General features: G+C 47.3%; 1 pseudogene; it reads right to left on the reverse strand.

The window, feature by feature from the left end:
- Nucleotides 1–23,501, reverse strand: part of LOC8052822 — a 75,809-nt pseudogene that overhangs the window by 16,072 nt on the left and 36,236 nt on the right.

A 23,501-nucleotide genomic window follows, 5' to 3' on the forward strand; every position in this document is an offset into this window, starting at 1 on the left:
TATATGTATTGAACTGCCAAACAATGCACGGCAATAGTGCCGTAATATGGAATGTTTAAACTTTTTCCTGACATTCTTTATTCCCGCCTTGGGTATTCCGAAAATACACCGTTTAGTCTGAATTGTCATTTCCAATTAAAAGAAACACCGCTGCAGGTCCCCAAAAGCTTCCTCAGCCTGCAAACTCCCTAGAGCTGGACTCTCTGACATCAGAGGAAAACAGGAGTAAAATCAAGCATTTGAACGTCTGTCCAGTGGTAGATGCAGCACTAGCAGCAGAAAATGTGGAACCTGTGAAGGGCGACAGTCTGTGGGAGAAAAGCTTCAGGTGTTTTAGCTTCAGGACAATTCGATTTAAGTAAAATGTCAATTTTAGGGCTTAAGGGGCTAATAACGAGCTAGACACCTTCGCTTACGTTTGTTATGCATTACTTGAGTGTTGATATAAACAAGTCCACAGATACCACCCGTGTAGTCCATTGAAATACTATCCGAATCCAGCAAAGGTCAAATGCGAGCAATGTATATAATAAATGTTCCTTGTTTTATTTTTTTACTTTGCCCCTGCACTTGGGCTGTCTTACTTGTAATCCTCTCTTCATGGCCCAGGCTGTATTTAACATGTTGCTCGAGCAGCATGCAGCTTTTCTGCTTCGGCGATCTTGTTTAAAAACAGAGATACAAAAAAAAAATAATATACATAACCTGCCAATTCATTCAGACCATCAGCAGCATTTATTGTGCAAAATGTAAATCTATAGTGATGCTCCTGCAATTGTGGCCATATTTCTTTATTTTCATATACCGGCTGTGATTCATGCGTAGCCTGCCCTGTCAACCATGCTTAAAATGTTGGTTGAAGTTTCGCCTGTAGCTACAGGCCATACCTCAATAAAGGCACATATAAAAATTTACACTTCCTACGAAAAACACGCCAAAAAAATTAAATAGAAACGAGCGCGCCGTCAGCTAGCGTCGTCACAGCCTCCACAGGGCGAGCGGGCCGAGTCGGAGAAAAATTCTCTCCTCGCCGTGACGTCACCCCGGTTCGCCGTAAGGGGGCGCCACGCGAACTTCTCGGGGCTAATACCTTTAAGATAGATAAACCGCCAACGCCGCATCGATTCATACCGTCCACTCGGAGTCACTCAGTCGTGGATCGCTCGTTTCGTCGAAACTTGTTTCGTGGTATTACTTTTCGCGGGAAACTTTTGGTGGACACACGTTTCATGCACGCACGTTTCTTGGACACGATCGTTTCATCGACACTTGTTATTGCACGCCGTAGAGACATTTCGTTGCGCGTGTATCACAGAGGTGCGTGTCATCCCCTTCGGCCGCCCTGTTTACGCCGCTTCGCAGTGACACACTGCGGCGGCTCATTATGAATAATGTTAACCTACCTGACCCACCCGCACACGCCACTCCGCGGCAACATTCTGATGTAGCCCATTACAAAGAAAAATAAAAAAAAGGGAAAAAGCTAATTTGAGCTGTCGATGAAACGATTTGTCGATGAAACAATCTGTCGATGAAACGTCGTCCAATGATCGGATTGCCGCTCAATCGTCACCTCGGTGTCGCGTCGTGCAAGTAACCTAAAACGTATCGACTTTCAAGGCAGAGTGTTATGTAGGGGAATTAATGGTGACCAGTTTCAATCCCGACCCAACTAGCCACCTTGTGCGGAGATAGTGCACTTCGTTCTTGAGGCCGGGCCACTACAAACAGCTGATTTCATACTCAGCGTCTAAATTATTCAAGCTTATTGCTAGACGACAGTTTTGCGTTTCGTCACTTCGCCGTCGTGTTGTGCCGCGCGAGCGCACGGGGCATCGCCGTACCCGGGGCCGTGTAAACAAACTCGGGCGGGGTGAAATCCGGGCAGTCTTGATATCGCGAAGGCTCGCCTGCACCGTCGAAAGGTAAGTAACGGTACGTTCGAAACATACTTTCTTTGAATTCAGCACGTGTACGAACCTTCGACGAAGTGGGCACTGCAAACAGGATAGTTCACGGTTGGTTACCAAGGCGTTTCGTCAGGGTTCTGTCGTGGTAAGGAATCCATTTCGCACGCTTTAAATGTTTTAACAGTGACTGATATGTATATATTTTATTGTTTTCTCTTTTAACGTCGCAAGACGTGAAGGTGTATAGCGCACGCCTGAAGAACGGAAAGCTTTATCCATTTATTCTTTACTTGGGTACCGGGCAGGGCATGATTACGTTACACAATCTCGCATGAACACTTACTGTTTTTTTAGAAGCAAAACGTCCCACAGTCACGCTGAGGACCCAGCCACCTGACACGGGGGATTCGCGTCGTAGGTTTCTGAAAGGGGGCTTTTGAAAGCGGGACAAGAAGCGCGGTGTGTTTAACATCGGCTGGAAAAGGCTGCTTGGACTCTACAAAATCTTGCATTTGAACCATTTTTTTCCGCCTTTTGTACAACTAAACATCTGCGCAGTGGTGAGGCATGAAGACTATATGAAGGTAAAGGCCTGTTCACACTCTTGCGACCGAGTACGACCGAGAGACACCAGACCGGTTTTTAAGCCTCTTGCGATCTCTTAGGACCAGCTCCGCTGCTGCGCATCCGGTCCTAAGAAGTCGCAAAAGGCTTAAAAACCGGTCTGGTCTCTCTCAGTCTTACTCGGTCGCAAGGGTGTGAACGGCCCTTAAGCCGCGGGAATAGTGGAGGGAGTCAAGCCGAACCAGCACTGCCTGAGCGACTGAACGGGCGAAAGAACCCCAAAGAAGGCGCCTTTTTCTTTCCTCCCCTCTCTGAGTTGGCGGATGCGCCCAAAGATCTCTGGAAACGGTCACATTCGCACTTCCTTTGAAGGACCTGACTGTTATACCGAATGTCTTCAATGTGACGTGTTGCTTACACCTCGAGTTTAACGCCCTCGCGCTTCGACTCACGTCCTTGAGCGTCTGCGCAGGCTCGGCAGGGTTGTTCACACTCAAAGAAAAAAAAAAAAAAAAGGGCGTAAAAGTAGGGTAAGTGGGCGAAGTTGCACTGCCTTAAAGGGCCCATGAAACGAATTTTGGGCTGGAGTAAATCAATTTATATTGGGATTTTACTAATAGCACATCGTTCAGTGGGCCAAAAGAACAAAGGTAGAAAGTCAGAGGCCTGACTATCGCTACGAAAATTTGCAAAACATAGCGGACTATTTCGTACCTCCTTCCCTTCGTAAACTCTCCGCCTTTTCACTGTGATACATCCGCGGACCCCGCAGCGCGTCACCGGGCTACTAGCCACCATAACCGGGCCCCCGCAGCGCGTCACCAGGGCCCAAGCGCACGTCACACGACACCGGACCTCACCTAATCCCTTTACCTCTAAGCTGACATGGCGGTGGAAGCTACGCGCTTGCCGGACCAATCAGCCGTCTCCCTTTCATCACCTGACCTCATTCTCTGCGGGTCGGTATGCGCGAGAGAGCATGATCACGTGGAAAATGTGTGGCTGGCCCAACGAGCACGTAGCTTCCACAGCACTGTCAGCTTCGGGGTGAACGGGGTGGGGAAAGCAACTAGTCGGAATTTTGAGCGACGGGCCAATCTTCTAGGGGGACAATGGCTGTGTCCGGCTAGTCAAGCGAGATTCCGAGCAAGAGGGGACTCCCCCCTTTCCGACTTCTTGAACTGTTTGGAACAATGCGTGATTTATGAGTTGAGGAGGAAAGCTAAACAGAAAAAAGTTGAAAAAGCGTTTCATGACTCCTTTAACTCCCTCCACGGATCAGCACTCTTTTCCCCCCGAGTCCTTGAATGCTAATCTCCTCTCGGTAAGGAGTTGCTCTCGGACCTTGGCTCGAGAGTAAATCAGCACCCCCGGCAGTAACTGTAGCGAGAGTTTCGAACTGTGTCGACAGATGGCGTATCAGTGCGAGCGTTTCGGCGATCGGCGCAGATGCGGTTACCATCGAGAAATTTGAATGTCTTTTGCTAGTCAAAGTTGATGAGTCCATTTAGTGTACTTATCTGTTGCGTGATAGCTTTACTGAAACGTAAATCTCTAAGCTTTCTTGAACTTTTTATTATGCTAACTCAAGAAGAGCAGGAGACGGGTCAATTCCCTCTTTCCACATTTGCAAAGGAAACGCTGCAATCCGCTCTCCTCCTCTCCAGTACTCGCTCTGCTAACGTGGAAAGAGGAAATGCCTCGGTGTCCTTCTGTTCTCGAGTAGCAACGGACTATGACTGGCTGTTCATAAACAAGCACGTTTTTTTCCGGTTCTGCCTCGAAAGTTGTGACCACTACGCATGCATGGATGCGTAGTGCTTACAAGGATAGATGGATGCCGCTGAACGCTTTGAATTAGACGTGGCTTGCGCTCTACGACAGCCAATCCTTTTGTTTTGCCACTTTGTATTTCTACGGGGACGCATTTGTTTCTCAGGGCGAAACTAAAATAGAGGAAAAAAAGGAGAAAAGGCCGGGGTGGGGGGGTTGATATTTTTGTGAGCTTGTTTTAATTCGGTTGGGCGCCCCTGATATATATATATATATATATATATATATATAGGCGTTTTTTTTGCTTGTTTTGTTTTGAAAGGGTACTGATTTTCCGTCTCAGGTTGGTGCCACAAATGAGACCCTCCCACCATATTGGTAATTTACATGACAGCTTCGTGATTCCAAGAAACAATAATAGCAAGCACCGGGTTCGCTTGTTTGCACTGACAGTATCGTGCTCTTCAGCACTACCTAAAATAATTAAAACTTGTGCAAAAGAAAAAAAAAATGTTGTGTGTATATTTATACAGCCGGAAGTTGGTCAGCCCCAATGGGCGTCTGGTGTCTCATTTGTAGATGAGACATTTAGCCAGTGCAGTACAACCGCTAGCCTGGGATTTTTAACGTGCACAACGCAGTAGTGATACACGACCGCACGCTGGTTCGATGCTCATCCAGATGAAAACAGTAGAACCCAGGATCACTGGGTTTTGCTGCGCGAGGTTTCGCAACGCGTGCTCCCAGCTGGTGTGTGTTAGCTCATTCGACCACCGTCCGATCCGACGTCCGATCGCTGCTCCGGCTGGCCGCAAACGATTATCCGAGACACATGCTTCCGACCGAGCTTGCGACGCGTCGTTCCGACGATTCCGACCGGCTCCACCCAGTGCCGTGACCATGTGTGTCGCCTGACTTCCTACCCTTTCTTGGCAATGCAGTGGAAGGTACAGGCACGCGTTCGCTCTCCCATTTTGAGCGCTGACTAAAGCTGTGCGCGGACTCTCCTCCTCTCCCCGCAAATGCCAAGAAAAGAAAGAGGGACTCGCAACCGGATCATTGCTCCTGAATAGCCCGCTCCCCAAAACGTGACGTCCTCATGACGTTCCCGCTACCTGCGTCGTCATTGGCTGCGGGCCTCCGACCACCACAACCACCCCTGGACAGTCGGTCGGATGCCGCAACGCCGTTCCGACGTTGCGACACGACCAAACAAGCCGCGTCCGACCGTCGTATTGCCTGATCGGACATCGGATCGGACGGTTTCGCGGTACATGTGTTTTAAGAGCTGCGCTCTAATGGTGAATTCCACTCGTAGATCCGGAGCGCTTTCAAAAATCCGCGAGGGAGGCAAAATTCCGCTCCGTGGGACCCGCTCCGAATCGACGAGGGGAAGATAAACTTGCATTTTTGGAGCGACCTCCCCCACACCTCTCCCCACCGCTTCCCGGCTTCCCCCTCCGGCGTTCCAAATGGCCAGTGCTCGAACTTGACAAGCCCACCAACGCCTCAACCGACCGATCTTTCCGACGACCAGTGACGATTGTCACTGCTTAGATGCAGAAATAACACGCGACACAGGCCGGGCGAAATTATACGTATACCACGGCGCCCATGTCGCAAATCACGAATACGTCCGCGTTCGGTACCGTCGCATACCTTTCGGCCGCCTTGAAGCGGCGGGGCACGGACAGCGATTGCCAGCGGTGGAGTTCAGATTTCTGGTACGACTTTAATAAACACAGAGGTAAGAAACAATCACTTGCGCGGTCGTTGCCTAATCACTTCTTGCTTTATTTCACGGTAAAACGCCGGCGGAATGCAGTGTAAAAAGGTATACAATCATGGCTGCAGAATGAACAGGCCTAACCTTGCGTCTGCCTCCGGCTTTTCTGTCGTTCTTCCTCTCACGATCACAGATGTCAGCGCTTACGATTTACCACGCTCCACAGTCCCGGCTTTGTATCCCTGATCTACGCGAGGTAGGAACGTTCGAGCCGTCACAATCCCGCGTAAACAACCGACGCACCCGCACAGATCCAACTCCACGACCCGATCGGCCCGCCGATCTCTCCAACCTCGCCGCGCATGCGCACCGCTGATTTAGACGGAAATCACGTGGGCCGTTCTGTCAACCTCCGGAGAGATCTGCGAAATTCCGCAGAGCAAGTTCGGCGGGGTTTGATGCGCTCCGTGGAGCGGGCGCTGCCAGAGATCTACGAGCGGAAGATGACCAACTCGAGCCAGATCTGCGAGTGGAATATGCGCGCTCCAAATGGAGCGCTTTTGGAGCGCTCGAGATCTGCGAGCGGAATTCACCATAAGAAAGTTGTCGATTGATACTATTACGGCACGGAAAAACAAATTTGCAACCACCATTTGACACGTAACTCAACTCTCCAAGCAACGAAAGTCGAGAAAAGGTGCTTAGTGATCTAAGCCCTGGGCAAAACCCAGAGCAGGGCTAAAAGAAAGTTTTTGCTCTGAAAATTTTGCAAAACAATTATGTGTCCCATCCAAGCCCCTAAACGATTTTTTTTAATTTCAGGGTCCATTTAATGGGTAAACTCCCACCAACCCGCCTGCACTCTCAATGATGGTTTTTGTTTTGTGTTTTTCTTTTGTTTTAAGATCGAAGTTTTTATTCAGTAGTTTATTTATTTAGAAAAAAATATTTATTATTTATTGAGAATTTAGAAATGATTTCTTCAACATGACATTTTTCTCCAATGATTGTCCAAATAGTTGTTTGTGTCCTATGTTCTTTCAATATGCAAAGAAAAGCTATGACGACTTTTTGTTGAACAAGTCTTAACATTTTTTTATTTTTTGTTTAGAGAAGCGTGTACATTTAGTAGACATGAATGCACCATATGTTTTTTTAGTCTAAATACTTTTTTTTTTTTTACAATTTCATGTAGCTGCTGCAAATTACGTGGAATAGAGGCCTCAGACGGGCAGAAATGCTGTTTATCACTATCTTGATACCGGGATTAGCCTAAAAGAATCTAAATAAAATTCAACTCAATTCTGTTACTAGCAGCTATCGTGTTCCACCCTGAAGATTCATAAACGGGCTTGGTGTACTAAAACAATAGTGCAGCCCTCATCGTGTTCTGTGTCTTACCTGCGCAGCGAATCCTCCATTGGGGTAGAGCCTCTGGCATAAAACCGACGTGCTCATGTTGGTTCCTGGAAGCTCCCGGGAGTCAGTCGGGATAGTCACATTGGATGCCACGTTAATGCAGTCTTCGGTCAGGTTTCTATACAAGGTTGATAATATAAAAATAACAGTGACAACTTAATCGTCTGTTTTCATTAAATTTATCAACTTCATCCACTATGTTATAATGCAAACGACTCCAAACACCGATGCTGCCTGCAGCACAAATTTCGGTAACGCTCAAAATAAAAATATTTAAGGAAACTACAACAGTTATTGCTCCTAGATATGCAAGTCGTAGGCACCTAAGGTTACAGGTGCAAATTGGTTACTAGCTGTCACGGCACCACCGTACGTATGTTGGTACAACCGTATGGGACCTAACGGTTGAATCGTATTATGCTCTTTGGGTAATATGTAGATTTTTATCGTTTTCTCATTTATATACAATTTTCCTTTGCGCGGACCATCACGGAAATGAACTCACGACCGGCAGACCTTATGTTCCTCGAGATTGCGCATCTTTATTATAAAACATTGTCCCCCGCATTAATGATTTTACAGGAGCTGCGGGTTTTCGATGCATACAAGAAAAAAAAAGTAAAAAAAATAAATGGAATAGGTACGTCCGAAAACGCAGCAGATATTCATCTCTGATGCGTTGCGAAGGTGATATTACAAATTTATGTCATGTAATTCTAACTAGCTAACTGGTAAATCCAAGCTCTAAACACTTACGAGCATCATCTTGCTAACATGCAAATTCTGTACGATACTTATACACAATTAAAACCCTTACCTCATAAAACTTGTAATCTGTTGTATTGAGCAGTCGGAAAATAGGTAGTTTTTTACGCCACGTCCAACAGGGGCCATAATGTATCCCTGATAAGGATCACATGTATTTGGATATTCACCATCATGGCGGCTGCCACATCTAAAATTTGTGTGAATAAAAGGAGGTTACGCTTTTCTATTGTGCGACGCAACTTCTCTTTCATAATTCTACGCAGTAAAAACAGAGATCTGCAGCACTCGCTTTATTCGTCTCTTGCCGATAGCTTGCGACAGGCTTTTAAACCACTTCAGTGAACATGCCTTTTGACCGCGCTAAATTCTCATTACTCTGAATGTGTCGTTTCTTGAAGCAGTAGCTGCCCTTCAATATTCGGCATCAATAATATTTCCTCGCTTTTTAAAGCATTCGCTCAGCGATAGCTGTAACTATAGTGACTTACCTTGTGCACATATATTGCATTGTTTATTTAGCGTTTTCTTTTTTTTGCCTTGAAAGTCCAGGAACGAGCTTGGGTGAAAACTAGGTTGGGTACTTGTGTTGGAGACGTTAGTCTCCAGAAGAATAAGTAACTAACTACATTATTCCTTACTCCCGCTACACGAACGAAACTATATTACTCGTTTTTTTATCTCAAAAAGTAACCAAGTATTCACGTAGTTGCCGAAATAAAGTAACATAGCGTGTAAACTAACGCTTTTAAGGCACTTTAGACGGCCGCAAAAATCGGTTTCTCAACGTAACGCGCTGCAATTTACTAAAGAGTGTGCAAGCAAATGTCGAAGGTTTGCAATAAGAAGAAATTCAACTTGCCTTGTTAAAAGAAATTACAGGATGACACTTAAGACTGCTTACGATGAAGGAATGCGAAAGCATTCTTACACGGAGCGGATTCCTACAAGCTCCGAGCCACGTCTTCCTATCGCACAGGGCGCTGCGGCGGCGAGATCACGCCCCCCCTGCGCAGGCCCGGCGAACTCCGCCGCCTCCACGCCTTCCGTGACGATGCATCTGCGTTGCTGTGCTTTTCTTTGTGCTTTTATTTCTGAACACGTCCGCTTTGACCTTGAGCTCCCCGCCAACTTCCGTGACGAAGCATCCGATATGACGCGTCGCAGCCATTTTAACTGTCGTTTATTTAGATGCCTGTTTTTTGCGGTCACAGCCAACGCCGACTGCGCTCACTGGGACAGTTCATGCTTTCGCATTAAGACAGACTGTTTCGGGCAATTTACGCCTCCACTTCGCGGACGATACACGCGTAGGGAGAAGGGCTGCCGACAGGTGGCGTATACCACGTCGAGGGAGCGCCGGCCGATTCGGGTTGATAGCAGACGACCTCGCTAAAGAACCCGAATCGGCCGGCTCTCCCTCGACGCGGCGTACGCCATCGGTCGGCAACACTTCTCTCTACCCGTACATCGTCTGCGAAGCGGCGGCGTAGATTGCCCAGAACAAGTTTTTCTACTTCTTTTCGTTTTTGAACGAGGCGAACTGCTTGAACCTCTGTAGTAAATTGCAGCGCGATACGTTGAAATAACTATTTTGCGGACCGTCTAAAGTATTTTAAATGTGTTAGGCTACATGCTATACATAAAAGCAAAAAAATACTTCTAACGCTTTCGGCACAAGTCTGGCTATTTCACTAAAGCAGAGCCTTTAATAATTACGTACCTATATACTCTAAAAAATGATGGGAAAAATGGAGCTCGATTGGGAAGTTTGAAATATATAGAGGTCCTGTAGTATAAGCTGTGTTGAACGGCTCAGTTGTTTAGTGCAGTTGACGTGACAGGCATTATCCTGAGTACATAAGGTCAGCCTTCGCAATTTTATTATATGGTCGCCCATACCATGATATATATAACAGCCACTCGTAAATAGCGTACGCCACTCTGTCATATTTGTACTTCATCACGGACCCCAAAGTAGCACAAAATGTACCCGCAATGTTACTGAAACGTTATCAGCTAACGTTGCCAAACGTTGCTAGCAACCGCGGAATCTACAATTCAGTAACTTTACACCACAACGTTGCAGTAACGTAACTGTACACGTTACCTGGACGTTAGCTGCACGATGTTACTGGAACGTTATCAGCTAACGTTTCTAACGAGTGCCGATTCTACAATCCAGTAACGCTACACCACAATGTTGCAGTAACGTAACTGCTTACGTTACCTGGATGTTACCTACATCGTCAGTTACGTTACCTACATCGTCAGTTATGTTACTTACATCGTCAGATGTTAACTACATCGTTACTGGAACATCGTCAGCTAACGTTGCCAAACGTTGCTAACGGCCCTCCAGTAACGTTACATCAAAATGTTGAAGTAACACCAGACAATATGAGTGCATCCAAGGGCCGTCACTGGGAAATCTCATTGTGATATTTCAACATCCGAAGAACGTGTACCAATATACGCCAGGTATTCTGGGACATTCGTAAGATATACAAATGGCCACTTTGAGAATATCTGGAGAATTCCTGAGACAAACTCAAAGTAGCCATTTGTATATCCTAAGGATGTGTCCAGAATATCTGTTGTATATTGCTACATGACCCTCTGATATTGCCATATTACAATGGGATTTTCCAGGGATGGCCTTTGGATGTACTTGTCTTGTCAGGGGTTACTGCAACATTTTGGTGAAATGATATTGGAAGGTATTGACGGGCGTTAGCAGCGCTACATGACAAACCATCCCGGAGGGCTGCAGGACATTCTGAGGTAGTGCCATCCTACATATATTTCTCATGCTCTATTATTGGAAATATAAAGTACATCTCTGGGCTAAAATGCTGGGCAATCAACTGCAATCAACAGTGTACGATTCACGAAAAGTGTTTATGAGGTACCGACTGTGCGTTGCTGAAGGATATAATTTCAAAGAAGTAAGACATTAAAATTCATGCACTGCATTTATGGTAGAGTGCATAAAGCACATGGTCACTTACCGTGGGTTTCATTCATTCTAAAGTTGCTCAGTAAAACTGGCGCGCTTCAAATCGAAATCGGCCCGCGCCTCGAAGAAAAGATGGCGTCATTGCGATTGGGTTCGTGACTAACTGAGCCGAATAATAGAGTGGCCCTTGAGTATTTAAGGGAAGATAAAACATGTACACTTATCTGACAGTACTAAAATGCGTTTTCTCTATATAAGGATAATGACTTGGACCATTTGGAGTGAGTGTGAGCAAGCCGTTTGACGGTAACCGTAGAACCCTACTATGTGCAAATATGACAGATGGCACTGTTGGCGGCCCGCCACAACGAATGGAGCGCTGAGCAACGCATCCAGAACCTCTAATTCTCGCTGGGAGGCACACGAGGCACTCGTTCGAGAACCACGAGGCGTCGCTCATTTCGTGGGACATCTGCGCCACCGAGTTGAAGCGGGCCTTCTCGAGCCAACACCGGCAACAGAAGGCGGAGGAACTGCTCCAGACACGGACTCAAGCGCCCAACGAAAGCGTGACCAGCTTCGTTGAAGACGAGCTACGACTGTGTACACGGGCCGACCCGCAAGCCGCAGAGGAGAAGTTGCGCTTCCTCATGAGGGACGTCAAGAACGAAGTCTTCGGTGGCCTTGTTCGCTGTCCCCCTCGACGGTTGACGGCTTCGTGGCCGAAGGGACCAACATCCAGCGAGCGCTGTCGGTCATAGCTGTTCGTTATCAACGACCCGCCGGTGTGTCAACGGTTTCGACTGTTTCACCATCTCGCTCCGATGTCGATAGTCTTGGCATCGAACACCTGAGACAGATCATCCGCGAAGTCGTCCGAGACGAGCTCAAGAAGCTCCTGCCGGCTCCCAACCACCCGGCTTCGATCTCGACTGCCGAGGCGGTACGAGAGGAAGTATAGCGAGCTTTCCAGCCGGAGACTCCCATCACCGCCCCAGCTCGCGAAGAACCGGCGCTGAGCTAAGCCGGAATAGCCCGCGATGACCAACGCCCGTTGCGCCTCAGCTGCGACATGAGCCTCCGGCACCGAGGCAACCGCTGTACGTCCTCCCAGAGCAACCTGCGCTGAGGAAGACGGACATCTGGAGGACGGCCGACCGACGCCCGATGTGTTACCACTAAGAGGAAGCTGCCATGTGTTGTGGCGATGGCCCCACCGGCAGATCGGGCTTCGCGGGTTCGCGCCGGACGCCCCACGGGCGACGCCCAAAGAGCGGAGAACGACCGCGAGACATCGAAGAATACCTGCATCGTGCACTGTCTCCAGCGCCTGCTCCCTCCCGAAGATACCGATCGCCATCACCACGACGCCCAGCTTCGCCGATGCACATGCCCCGCCGTGAAAGCCTGTCGCTTCTGGCCCCTCGCCGGGGAAACTAAGCGCGGCAGCCTCTGGAGGTGGTGTTGCCGAAGAAAACCGACGCAAACGTCCTCCACGAACGTCGGAAGGCCCCCACTGTAACTACGCTGCACGAAAAAACGACGCTACTGCACCGGTACCACACAACCTGAGCTTTGTTGTCGACGGCCACGACGCGTCTGTTCTAATCGACACCGGAGGAGATTACTCCGTTTTCAATGGGAGGCTCTCCCACCGCCTTCAAAAAGTGACGACGCCATGGAATGGTCCACAGATACGAGCAGCCGGTGGGCACCTCATCACACCAGTCGGGAGGTGCACCGCTCGCGTCGAGATTCACGGTGAGACATGCCCGGTGAAATTTGTTGTTCTACGAAACTGTGCAAGAGAAGTTATACTCGGTATGAACTTTCTCTGCAAATACAGCGTCATCATCGACCTGGAAGCCGACCAGAGGACGGTGTGGAAACCTGTCATGACGGCCGAGGATCAGGAAACAACGTCGGCCGCTCAGCCACAGTGCGTGTACTGCCTACGCACGTGAACTTGCCATCGCGCTTGAGTGTGCTAGTGCCCGACGGAACTGAAACAGAAATCTGCGGAGACGCCCTGCTAGAAGGTAATGTTCAACTGCTCCTAGGCAAAGGGATCGGTGTCGCTAGAGGCTCAACAAAGCTCCAAGATGGACGCACCGCTGTCCTTGTAACGGACTTCTGACAAGAGGCTCAGCGTACGTTACAAAAGGCACCACTGTGGAACACAGAGGAACTCCAGGATACAGCCGCAATCGCCAGAATCCATGAAGACTCGATACCCTTCGTGGCAACGAGAGACAGCGTCATACTCAGAGCTCGAGATTGACTCAACCCTCCCCCTTCCCCACCGACGACAGCTGACCGACCTCCACGCCGATTTCAATGAGTTCTTTGCACGTTATCAAAGGTACGCCAGACGACGGTTGCGAAGCATCGAATAGTTGCTGATAACCACTCAACGCACTTCCTGTGCATCGGCCACCGTACTGAGTTTCCGTGAAAGAAAGGGAAGTCATCCAGAAGCAAGGTCAGAAATGCTTGATGACGACATTGTCCAGCCCTCAAACAGTGCGTGGACTTCCCCAGTAGTCCTGGCGAAGAAAAAATACGGAACCCTGCGGTTCTGCGTGTACTATCGCCGGCTTAACGCAGTAACAAAAAAGGACGTCTATCCGCTGCCCCGCATCGACGACACCCTGGACCGGCTACACCACGCCCGATACCTTTTGTCGATGGACTTGAAGAAAGAGTAATGGCAGATTGAGGTTGACGAACAGGATCGTGAGAAGACGGCATTCGTCACGCCGGACCGACTGTATGAATTTAAAATAATGCCGTTCAGGCTGTGCACTGCGAAGGCAACATTCCAGCGCGTAATGAACACCGTCCTTTCCGGCTTGAAATGGCAAAGCTGTCTCGTCTACTTCGACGACGGCGTGGTGTTCGCAAGCGAATTCGACGAACTCCTGAGACGACTGCGAGCCGTGCTACGGGCTATCAAGTCTGCTAGGCTGGCACTCAAGCCTTCCAAGTGTCGGTTCGCCTATGGTGAGCTGAAATTCTTGGGCCACGTCGGGAGTGCTCAGAGTGTAAACCCTGACCCTGCAAAGTCGTCCGCAGTCGCCGAATTCCCAAAGCCATCAGACAAGAAGGCCGTCCGAAGATTCCTTGGGTTGTGCGCCTACTAGACGTTTCGTTCGTGATTTCGCACAGATGTCTGCACCGCTGACGCATCTGATGAAGGACGACGTGCAGTTCTAGTGGGGAGAGGAGCAAGAAGAAGCGTTCGAGAAATTTAAGCGAAGGCTCCAGTCGCCCCCTAACCTCGGGCATTTTGATCAGTCGGCGGAGACAGAAATCCACACGGACGCCAGCAATATTGGTGTCAGTGCGGTACTCGTTCAGCTACGAGAAGGAGCAGAGAGGGTGATCGCTTACGCAGGCCGGACACTGTCCAAGGCAGAGCAAAATTAGTCAACGACCGATCGTTTGGGCGTTAACTAAGTTCCGCCCGTACCTGTACGGGATCCCGTTCCGCGTTGTCACGGACCACCACGCTCTCTGTGGGTTCGCCAACCTCGAGGACCCGTCAGGACGCCCCGCTCGCTGGGGTCTTCGACTGCGAGAACTCGACGTAACCACTGTGGTTAAGTCTGACCGCAAGCATAATGACGCCGACTGCTTGTCTATGGCCCCAGTCGAATCTCCTCCCGACTGCACCGACGACGACCTTGACGCCCGTTTTTCCGGCGCAGTTACAGATACCGACATGGGAGCACTTCAACGAGACGACCCGGAACTTTGCCCCGTGGTCGAGCACCTCGATGGTCAAAGAACCTTAATTTTGCGAGCCTGGGCCCGAGACTTCTCAAGCTTCATTCTGCGGCGAGGCAGGCTCATCAAGGAGAACTTCAGAGCCAGCAACCCGGCCAGCCTGCGAGGAGAAATCTTTCAAGCATGCCACAACGACCCGACGGCTGGACACCTTGGCTACAGCAGGACGTTCGCCCGGGTTGGTGACAAGTACTACTGGCCGAGACTCCCGAAAACCGTCCATCTCTATACACAATCGTGCCATGAGTGCCAACGACGTAAGACGTCTTCGACGAAGCAAGCAGGACTACTGCAGCCGATATCTGCCTCGACTATGCCACTTCAGCAGGTCGGAATGGATTTACTTGGGCCGTTCCCAACATCGACGTAAGGAAACCAGTGGATTATCGTTGCGACCGTTTATCTTACACGATACGCCGAGACGAAAGCCCCTCCATCAGGAACAGCGCTGTAAGTCACCAAATGTTTCGTTGAGTCCATTCTTTTTCGAAATGGTGCACCTGAAGTGCTAACCACAGATCGAGGGTCATCTTTCATGGCACAGCTGACCCAAGAGGTTCTTCGGCTGAGTCACACCCGCCATCGACGAACTACCGCTTATCGCCTGCAGACCAACGGGCTAACGTCGACGTAGAGCACAAGACGTGGAACAAGGTGTGGCCGTACGTTACGTTTGCGTACAACACAGAGGGTCAAGAAACCATGGGAATGACGCCGTTCCAACTGGTACACGGCCGGACGGTTACCACGATGCTCGACGCCATGCTGTCTCACGTGCCAACCGACTTTGACAACGACGACGCTCAACTGCTTTGTCAACGCGCGGAGGAAGCTCGTCAACTGGCAAGAATCAAGATGCGAGAACAACAGTGAGTCGACGCACGTCGGTATAACCTTCGTCGCCGTGACGTCCACTTTCAACCCGAAGACCGGGTTTGGGTGTGGACACCAATATGGCGTCGCAGTCTCAGTGAGAAGCTTCTGAAACGCTATTTTGCACCCTACAAGATCACACGACGCCTCGGCGATTTGAACTACGAAGTTTTTCCCGACGGAACGCGCCCATCTGCAAGACACCAGCCACGACCCGAGGTGGTGCACATCGTCCGGCTGAAGCCGTATACTACGAACGATGGAACTTTGGACTCTCGTCAAAGAGTGAACTGTGAACTGTGGTTCATGATTCTGCGGTCCTTTTGTTGTGTATCTCTGTTTTCGTCTTGTGTTGCATCGGGACAATGCGTTTTCTTTAAAAGGGGGAATAATGCTGCGCGCACTGCTGACCAAGTAGGCAACGCATTCGTGGCCTGACGGTTAACGCACTTGTCTTTCACGCAAAAAGCCAAGGTTCGATGCCTGGCCGCCGGTACAGGTTTTTGTTGACTCAGTAATGTGATGTTCTGGTAAATTGGTAAATTCGAGAACTGTGTTGCTGATTTTAGGTTAGAATGTTCTGCGCGTTGAACTTATACGCCGATTGTTCCAGAAGCCCACGCGTGTACAAAAGGGGCTCCGCGTGCCAAGCCGGAGTGAGTCTCTCTCCAGTGTTTGATCCTGCCACTTCGCCGTCATCGACGCTCACCTTCGACGCCTGTTATTAAACGTTTGCTTTGGTACAAGTTCGCCTTATTTAACGTTAAGTACCTTCGTCAGTCCCCGTCTCGCCAATCCATCGGTTACAATATCGACCAACATCAAGGTCAACAGAGGCCTCACCAAACCTATCCCTGTTCACTGATCGGTTCGTCAGGGCTGCCCTATGTCGCCGGTGTTGTTCTCACTTTATCTTGAACCAGTATGCCGGCGCGCCATCAACGACAGTGCCATCAGGATTCAACTGTGCACCAAGTCTGCTAACGGTACTTGCATACGCAGACGACTTAGCTCTGTTGTGCTCCTCACACAGTGAGGTTAGTCTAGCACTGAAACACGTTTTTGACTCCTGTAGTGTTTCGGGTGCTCGACTGAACGAAAAGAAATCGACCGGTGCGCAGTTGGGAGCCTGGGAGAGAGTTTCCTGGACATTTCATGGAGCTTCTCAGTGACTAACTATCTGGGCATAAGCTCTACCCCCGGGTGCCTCAGGACTGGTGCCGCGGGTATCCATCTGAAAGGTTTGCATGCCAAAGCACAGAACTGATTTGGGAAATAGTTCTCTTTCTTTAACCGTAGTAGGGTTTGTAATTCTGGATTTTGTTCCTACCGTTTGGTACGAGGCACAAGCGATGTCTGTAAAAGGATTGATACACAGAAAGTGAACCGGGTCTGTGCTGTTTACAAATGAGACTAAGTTCGAGCGCATGCGGCGCAGCAATTCGTTTTTCTGCTCGGAGAAGTGTGGTCTTGGTCCAGTTAATGTTAAACTCAAGCTCCAAGTGCAAAGATTTGTTTTTCAGTCAACGCAATGAACATTTACAGAAAGCAATTCAAAAGCATGGCGGAAAAAGCACAGCTCCGTCGATGCCGGTGCATAATGAATGGTCCAAGGGAGCTTGCACGTTTAGATTCTACAAAGATATTAAGCAAGCATCGAAAACCTTTCGCGTCGTGCCCATGTACCGCGCGAACCATCGTGGCACATCATGCAGTGTTTTTAAAAGGCTTTCGTGCTATCCCGTTCACACTGGCCCAAAAGACGTTTTCTTTAAGCTCAACACTGAGGCTTTACCCGTCAAAACATGGCTGGACAAGAAGGGCTTCTTTGTTCCATGGTCAACGAATTGTGCACTATGCCTTTACGGCGAGGACCTAAACATGTCTTCTTTGATTGCACGAATGCTCAATTGCTCTGGGCCCAGCTAAGGCAAACGCTTCAGGTCCAGCTCTACCCAGAATAGGAAAGCTGTAAAAGTTTGGAGTTCGGCAATGACATAGACTGAAGCTGTCTCGAGACGCTAGACCTCCTTGGTCTCATGCTATCTGGCGCTCAAGGACAGATCATCACCTGGTAGCAGTTGGTAGGAAACCTGCGCGGCGCTATTTTGTTTATGACTTCCAATACGTTTTTTCAGTCTTCAGTGCAAGAGAGTGGGCAGGATATGACTGGAAGGCGTTCCAAAAACGTTTGTCTTGATAGAGCTTCTAAACGTTTTATGGTGCCCACTGGGGTCACTTCTGTATGGGTATGTAACCTGTTCGTGGTCCCTATACTCTCTGAGAACAGTTTGAACGCCAAGTGCGATCCGCCTCCGCTCACATGAGTTGGGGCTTTTCATATGGACAGGGTGTCATAAAAAATAATTACAGCTTTTTTTTTATCGCAAAAATGAACTAACTTTCGCCTAACGCTCATTCTCTGCCCAAAGGTAGCGCTAGAGGCAGACTTGTGCTCGTTACTTGCAGAATGTAATGGATTACAATTACAAATTACCAAGCTTCAAATGTAAGGAATTACCATTACAAATTACTTTCGCTGAAAAGCAACGGATTACTTTACTCGTTACGTTACAAATTACTTTCACATTACTTTTTCCGTACTCTTATCCATAAAACAATAGAAACAATTTTGATATTTTTCAAAATGTTCTGAAACACCACTTTTCATTTCTCATACACCCGTATTATGGTAGTCCTTGTAAAAATAAAATATTGTATCTAAGAGAAAGAATGTAGGTGCACTCGGGTCACCTGTAAGCTTGACAAGGCACCGAAGGCACCAAAAGCTGCAGCCATACCCGCCATCCCGCTAGCTTACGGGGGTACGCACCCGCGTTTGATGTTTGTGCAGGTGGTGGGAGACGTCGAAAAAGTTGGAAAGGGCGAAATGGTGTAAAGGACAAAAACAAAACACTAAGTGCTTTCTCCTGCCCGGGAGAAGAAGAAAAACACGATGGAAGGCGACGGAGAGCCTATTCGGCGTTGTCTTACTTGACCTTTGTCTTTTGTAAATTTGTACATGCTTTGCCTGTTTTTCTAGTGGTTTTATAGCGACCGGTCATAAAAAAAAAATCGTGTTTTCTTTTCGGCTATTTACGCCTTCCTGATGTTTTCTCTTTTGTTGAACTTGCTCTCCTTATGCTGCTGAATGTGCTGCTCGTATTGCTCTAGTATTATGCTCATATTTTTAAAAAGTAATAATCCGTTAACAATATTTGGTAACAAAATTACATTGCAAATTACTTCCGAAAAAAAGTAACGTGGCAATTATAAGATTACTTGAAAAAGTAATGGATTACAAGTAATCTGTTGCTTGTAACAGAATACTTCCTAAGTCTGGCTAGAGGTCACAACCAGATGCCAAAGTTTCAGCCAGAACGGACACCTTATTCAAAAGTTATAAGTGATTTTCTGAAAATTTCAATGGGAAAATGGAGTTCATTTTTGCCCGTTTTCGGCTTCTGGTGCCCATAGAGCCCCATGCATTCAAAAACTCGGTCGGCCGCCGTTTTCCCATTGAACTTTTCAGAAAAGCGCTTATAAATTTTGAATAAGGTATCGGATCGGGCTGAAACTTTGGCATCTGGCTGTGACCTCTACCGCTACCTTTGGGCGGAGAATGAGCGTTCGGCGTTGCCTAGTTTATTTTTTGCGGTAAAAAAAACGCTGCTATGTATTTTGTGACACCCTGTGCCACAAAAAAAGAAGAAAAAAAAACATAATAAGATTTGAATTAAAAAAAAAGGCTTAGTTGGTAGCGTGTCTGCTTCCAACCGAAAAATTGTGGGTTAGAATCCCGCCTTCACCTGAAATTCGTAAGATTTTGTTTTAAGGCAAATGAATTACTTTATAAAGTGAAATCATTTGATGGCATGTAGCTGTGACGTCATCGCCATATCAACTAATCAAGATTTTCCCGTCACGCCACCGACGCCGATGCCGGATTCTCTGCGACACAAACTGCTTAAAAATATCCTTAAAAAAAAACAAAAAAAAACGGACATGGTCTAGTTAGTGGTGTGTCTTGCTTGCACCGGAAGGGTCGTGGGTTTGAATCGTGCCTGAAATTCTCCAAGTGTTTTTCAGGCAAATGGAATACTTATTTTTTGTTTCCACGCGTAAGGTCACGTGGCTGTGCCGTCATGACCCTCTCCACCAATCAGGATTTTCGCGTCACGCGACCGACGCCGTCTTTTTTGTCACGCCACCAAGGTCGGATTTTCTGTCACGCCACCTAGGCCGGCTTTTCTGCGAAAAGAGCTCCTTAACACTATCGCATTAAAAACCTAACGCTCAGTGCATGAATCTTCGTAAGTTAAACACAATACATTGGAGTTACAAATAAATATTCGTAATTTCATAGAATATTTCGTACTTTTCACGCTAATTTCAATGCAAATTGGAAGGGATTAGAATGTGTGACTGTGCCACAAGTCAGTAAGTGCAAGTAGTAATATTTTTTTTTGAGACCTCAGATTTTGGCCATGCAAATATTTAATATAGAGTTTTTTTTTTAAGCTTTACAGATTTGTTTAGAAAAAGCTCTGAAAGTTACTTATGCTGTTCGTGCAAGTGAGTTATACGGCCGGGGGGCATCAGGTGGGTGGCAAATCTTTGCGATAAGTCGGCTAATTAATAAAAATTCGTTCATTAACTTTTCAATTAGTGAAAACATGCATAAGGTTCAAATTAGAAACGTACTGGGCGTCGTCAAAACCATTAAACTAACTCTTTTTAGAGCAGCTCGAAGCTCGTGGGAAACACGGAGGCGCGCCAAAGTTACCACTCGTGAAAATAATTAGAATTGTGTGGATATTTATACACCGTGTAGTTGATGAGCCATTTTCAAAGTTGCGACGAGTCACCCCCCGTAGCTGAACAATTTAACCAGTGCAGTACAACCGCTAGCCTAGGGTCTTTAACGTGCACCGCGCAGTAGTGATACACGACAGCGTGCTGGTACGATGCTCATCCAGGTCGAAACGGGTAGGGGGGGGGGGGGGATTGAACCCAGGTATCCCTGGGTTCAGCAGCGCGAGCTTTCGCTCCACGCGCTTTGAGCTGGTGTAAGCTAGCCCACTCGGCCACCGATCCCCCGTTACCACTCGTGAAACACACGCAAAGCTAGCAGCGGCGGAGTGCGACGATAATCTAATCATCCGCCATGTGCCATTAAGGACGCCTAAGACGACCTTAAGGACGAGGTCTAGAACGACGTCGAGAACGACGTCGAGAATGGCGTCTTGGACGGCGTCTGTTACGACGTCCTAAAGGCGCTTGCTGGAGGAGTTTGCTAAGAACGTTGATCCTGATGGTGTGAAACGCACGTTGCGGAACCACAGTGGATTTCTTCGCCAAGCTTTGCGATGCCATTCAAGTCCGAGTTGACAATACATTTGCGTTGTACTTCCGTGAGTGGCGCTGGGGCGGGAGGAATTCAACGTCATAACTACATTGGCATCCAACCTACCATGAAATATTGAGGAATCGTTTTAGTCGCTTTAAGATTAGTTTTCGTGCGTTTACGAGCGGAAGACTGTTATTTCTAAGGTGCTGACACAACGTAGTTTCTGGTTAAACAAAGAAATAAGATCTGACATTTCGTTTCCGTACCCCTTTAGGCCAGGCTTGAAAGACGCACATGTTAGATACCCGGTGAAGGTTCTCGCACCACAAGCCACAGGCATTTGCTTAGGATAAATAACTTGTGCCGCAAGGTTCGTGTGACTGTTTTTTCTTTTTCTCTTTTTTTTTTCAGAATGAGTCGCTGTCTTTGGTGACTTTTTTGTTGATATTTTTAATCCTCTAATAAATTCTTTACTTCTGTGATCCCATAAATTTATAAGGAAACAAAAATTGATGATTGCTGGCCTAAGAACTGTGTAACTAATAAAAGCCTTATTTTTATTCACTGCTGTGTATTCGCTACACTCCTGTTTGAAATGTCTAAAAAGCGAAACTTTTTTATATTCCCGGAGGGGTGGTCCCACGAAATAACTTTTTTTTTTTCTCGTCGCGGACAAGCTTGTCTTTGTTTTCTCAATGATTTTGATGTTGTGAACCTTGCGGTTCATTGGCAGTCTCTACAATGGACTGGTAGGTGTCTTGTTGAGAGGTAGTTTAATGATGAAGCATGTTGTCGTGTTCTTTAATTAATGCAACGTCCAGTTTAGTCTACATAGCATATCTACCGTATAATAAATCATAATTATAAATTAAAACTAAACGCATGGCATAGAAATTTCAATCCGGAAAGTAGCGCCTATATGGTAGGTGGAAAAAGAAAGTGTTTTTTTTTTATTATTATTATAATTATTAGAGTTGTTAGTTTAGCGACCACCCATTTCTCAGAACTTCTTGATAGGTTCAGCTAGCACCATTCAGAAGCATGACCCAACTAGCTCAGCTCGAACCCGTAGGGGTGGTGCACATGTTTAATCGAAATAATGGCAGTATACTTAAACCTTACGTGTTCCTAAATGGAAATATTTTTTCAACAATTATGTGCTGGTTTTGGGGTACTTTGTTATTTGTAATGTTAGAATGGGAGTGTGTACAGCACGGGTAAAAATGAATATATATATTAAAGCGGAGCAACACGGCAGCGAAATGATTTAACCGCGTTCGTTTCGTTGGCCGATGGGGTAGGGTCTGTCTACATAGACTCCACACCGGGACAGCCACGATGCGTCAAGGAAAAGAATACACAACAGAAAGAAACCGGGACCTCATTGAGACAGCCAATGCCACGAATGCCAAGTCATTAAAGGCGTACATCACATGTTCTGGGAAAAACAAATTTCCAGTGCTCGAAGACCAACAATATGGTCATAATGGATCATCCCAACTGGAGATGCGAAGCACCAAGGAAAACCTGGACTACCCGCTGGGCTTTATCAAGTCAGCAGGTCTCTCCTCATTCATCTAAACCGCCCTCAATGTCCTACCTAACCCATCATCCCCCGACCCAGATATCTTAAGTCAAAAGGGCTGGATGTAACTTTCTGTATTAAACGTTCATTCATTCATTCATTCATCATTCTGTTTTGTTCTGCCAAGTTCAATTCTTATTACTGCTATGCGCAGTATCGACTTACATGTGCCCCAATTCGTGCGTCATGATGTCGATCAACCTAAAGGATCCTGGAATATCTTCGACTTCGGCGACTTTGTTTGATCCACAGAGACCATCATTGTAAGCTAGTCCTAAGATTTGTGAAAATAAAAAGGCCGTTGCGTCACAATAGTAGTTCATAAATATTTTATGCCAAACCTTCTTCAAATTGAATAGCGCATTGCCAATCCTAGTCTTAACATTGCAATGAGAACCGGTGGTCTGTCGTGAATGTTTACTGCATTGAGGAAGCTGTGAATGTCATAGCGCTTGTTGATTCAAACTACTATTTGCACACAATTTTTCAAGCTTGTTTTTTGTTTTTGTTTTTAGCTTTCTTTTTGGTGTCTGCATGGTCTCTTTACTTTTTACTGTGCAGTAGCCGGTCATAGCATTGTATTTGTTTAGATTCTTCATGATTTTACTAAAAATAAAGAACATGATATAGTGATCTTTGAAAAAATCGTGCCTGGTGTCTGAAGTCACCGGGCTTGATCTAAAATGGATCGTAAAAATCGACGCTCGCACGAAGCAATCTAAACATTTCGTCAAAAATATATTTCGCAAGTCCGTTTTTTCTTTTTTTGTAAAATTACAAATCGTTGC

Source organism: Ixodes scapularis, unplaced genomic scaffold, assembly GCF_016920785.2.
Source record: "Ixodes scapularis isolate PalLabHiFi unplaced genomic scaffold, ASM1692078v2 PGA_scaffold4__175_contigs__length_147842914, whole genome shotgun sequence".
NCBI lineage: Eukaryota > Metazoa > Arthropoda > Arachnida > Ixodida > Ixodidae > Ixodes > Ixodes scapularis.